The following is a 3,979-nucleotide window of genomic DNA, read 5'->3' as shown; positions in this document are numbered from 1 at the left end:
AACCTCTGTAGCAAGGAAATTGAATGCATCAGCTGCTCTAATCCCAGAACCTGTCATTGATCTTAGTAAATTTGCATTTAACTCGCTAATCTTCCGACTGGAATGTAGAAGGTGCTTGTCACCGGATTTCGCCAAGGGGTGGTTATGACTTTCAACAATTTTCTTTATGGTCCAGTTGCCATCAAGATCAATAGCATAGCGAACCATTGCTTGACAGCCAGTCCGGGTATCCGCGTTTCTATACTTCACAGTAGTGGCTAGCTGAAATTCTCTTTTATGACCTGATTTTCCACAAATATAATCCTTCGACTTAATTTGCTTGGATTTAGCACAGTAAGTTGTGTGGTCCTTGCGTACAGTGAAACCAACGTAATGTGCATAAGCACAATAATGTTTGTAAGCCTCTTCCTCATTACGGACAACATATTAAGAAAGCTACGAGCAATTGGATCATTGCAATCTGTTTCTGCCCTAGATATCTATAAATTTAAAGTATACAATAGAGATAGTCAGATAAATAACTCTAACCACAGGTTATTTTTAGGTTATTGTTGGGTTATTGAGTTTTTTTTCAATCAACCCAAAAATAAAAAACCCTGAACACAGATTAATGATGAAATAACTTAACGACAATCTAAGATTCACACAAAATCTCACTTTTTTTATAGATCTGGTGGGTTTATGCGCAAGTTATTCTTAGGTTATTGTTTGATTATTCTCGGGTTATTGAGTTTTTCTTCAATCAACTCGAAAATAAATAACCCTAAACACAGAATAATGATGAAATAACCTAACGACAATCGAAGATTCACACAAAATCTCACTTTTTTTATAGATCTGGTGGGTTTATGCGCAAGTTATTCTTAGGTTATTGTTGGGTTATTCTCGCGTTATTGAGTTTTTCTTCAATCAACCCGAAAATAAATAACCCTAAACACAGAATAATGATGAAATAACCTAACGACAATCGAAGATTCACACAAAATCTTACTTTTTTATAGATCTGGTGGGTTTATGCGCAGGTTATTCTTAGGTTATTGTTGGGTTATTCTCGAGTTAATGATTATTTCTTGAATCAACCCGAAAATAAATAACCCTAAACACAGAATAATGATGAAATAACCTAACGACAATCGAAGATTCACACGAAATCTCACTTTTTTTAGAGATCTGGTGGGTTTATACGCAGGTTATTCCTAGGTTATTGTTGGGTTACTCTAGGAAAAACGGAAAACGGTTGAAGTAAGCAAGAAATCTTACCTCCGTTTCAAAGACGTTGACATTCATTTCATCATCCATGTGCTCAAACTCTTCATTAAGAGAGAAATCTAACTCCATCATAAATGCAGCGACCAAACCCTAGCTGAGATAAAAAAACCCTTTTTGAAAACTTCTTTTCTACTGAATAATGCAGAATAGAAGTTTCTGAGGGAATAATACGCCAAAAATAGGCGGGAATACGCCAAAAAGGCGGGATAATACGTAACATTTAGCACGTCGGGTTGGGTCGGGTTTAACGCGAAATTTTTCATTTATCATGACGTGTAAATATGGGTCCTGCAAGACCAGATGACGTCTTTTGCTTGGATAGCGGACGTAGCGCACCGTACGGGGACCTGAGGGAAAAATTCGGCCCCATAGTGAGGGGGAGAGGCGAGAGAGAGAGAGAGAGTGTGTGTGTGTGTGTGTGGTTAAACAAATTTAAATTTTTGTCGTGCAAATATATAAAAAGGGCATTTACTACCACATATTTATTAGTATAAATTTTAGAATAACATCAAAAATACCATCAATGCTATATTTTTTAAAAATGAAATACAGCTATTCATATATAAGTTCATGACAATGTGATGTTTTAACTATGAATATCAAAATTTGAGTGTAGGACATGTAAATACATAAAACTGTCTAACATGTATGTGAATTTTCATTATATAAATATAATGTAAATCATTTTATTTGGATGGTCAAAAATATTATTAGCGGCCCAACATAAATACTTTAGCACCAATTCAAGTTGAGTTTAATCTTGTTGGTTGGCTAAATTGAGTTTTAAATGTGTCATTGGTCACTCTACTTTTTTCTTAATGAATAAAATGCCATAAAAAAATTCATCTCTTCAAACATGAATTTAAATGTGATATTTAACTTAAAATTTTAAAAAATAAAATTAAAATTATTCATCACTACTTTCATTCAAACTTTTTGTTGAAATAAACATTTTGATTGGATAAGCTAAACAAAGCATTTCGATCTAAGTCCAAATAAATTCAAATAAGACATCAGAGTATAGCTAAGAAATTCATAACATTGTCTGAGAATTATATCTTAAAAAGAGAAATCTAATATGTTCAATATCAATCAATTTTAATATCATTAAAGTACTAAAATACTAAAAGATGATATATGATCAAGAGAATCATGATGAATTATCTTGCAAAATATTTGAGATTTTCTTGATGAAGGTAAAAAAACGTGCATTTCTTGCATGAAAGATACTTGAAACCAAAGAAACATTAAGGGTGTAGTAGACTCTAGAGCCCTATCTGATGATCGATATCAATATTCACTGCCAACAAGTGACGTGGATTAACCAACATAGCACGATCTTTATTCTCTAAAAGCTATCACCTTACTACCATAGTTCGACCATCATTACATGATCACTACATGGTACTATTATTGCTTGTAGATGTTCATTTTTATTTTGTAGATAGATTATTCAATGATCATTGAATATCTACATTTTATTAAATTGATTAAAACGCCATGCGAAAGGTGAAAATAAGCATGCTCATTATATGCGCTTATTTTAGATGTATGTAGCTCTTATATACGAATGTAAGATGATGATAATTACTTTTTTATATTTATTATTGACTATTAAGCAACTCCATTAGTAAAATTGAGTACATTAGAAATTCCTTTCAAAAAAAATATTGGCTAAATGATGTTTGTGGGGTATTTTTAGTTGAGCATTGATGTTTTACTGTCTTTTCATTAAAATTCAACTATACATTGATGTTTCTCCATTTGTGCCTCTATCATTGTGGACATGTTCTGCCTTTGCTTAATTTTTTTATCCTTTGATTTATTTTCCCTCAGAGTTAACAACTAAGATTTACATGCATATTAATCGATAGCTGATTATTATGTTATTGAGCCAAATCAACCACTTGAGACGTGATGAATTTCATATATGCATACATAACATCAAAACTTTCATAGTAACACCTTTCTCACATGTTTACTTTTTTTAATTTTACAGTATATTAAAGCTAAGGAAAAAAAGAATTTGGAGAAATGAAGATTTGGATTTTGAAGATATAGATAAAATGCCAAACATTTCTTTTCTTATAAAAGTGTAATATAATGATAAACTTTAAATTTATTAGTTATTTGCTCATAGCAATGATATGCAGAGATTGTAACTTCAAATTTATATTAAATCTATTAATATAATTTGTAGTAATATAGTTGAAGAAGAAAAACCACTTTCAGGGATAATTTAAAACACTGAGCCGAGTGACCGGGGAAAATATTACATCAGTACTACACACGTAGAGTAACGTGCGTAGCCAATGAAATCACGCCACGACACCCTGCACGAAAGAGGAAAAAAACGGCGCAGTAACTCGGAGAAGTGTTATTTATGTGTTATTGTATTCTGGGAATATTTCTGGTGTTATAATAACACAATAACACATGAATAACACACAATAACACATGAATAACACGGGGGGGAATATTCCCCAGTGTTACAGCGCCGCGTTTTTCTCTGTCGGGAATATTCTCCTTGTTATTCATGTATTATGTGTTATTCATGTGTTATTATGTCTTGAGAATATTTTTTGTGTTATAATAATATAATAATACATAAATAACAAGTAATAACAGATGAATAAAACGTGAATAAGTAATAACAAGCAGTTTTTTTTTTTTTTACTGTCGAGCGATGTCGTGGCGTTAGGCGTGATTT

The sequence above is a fragment of the Phalaenopsis equestris genome, unplaced genomic scaffold, assembly GCF_001263595.1.
Source record: "Phalaenopsis equestris unplaced genomic scaffold, ASM126359v1 Scaffold000006, whole genome shotgun sequence".
NCBI lineage: Eukaryota > Viridiplantae > Streptophyta > Magnoliopsida > Asparagales > Orchidaceae > Phalaenopsis > Phalaenopsis equestris.
This window is presented reverse-complemented; position numbering follows the sequence as displayed.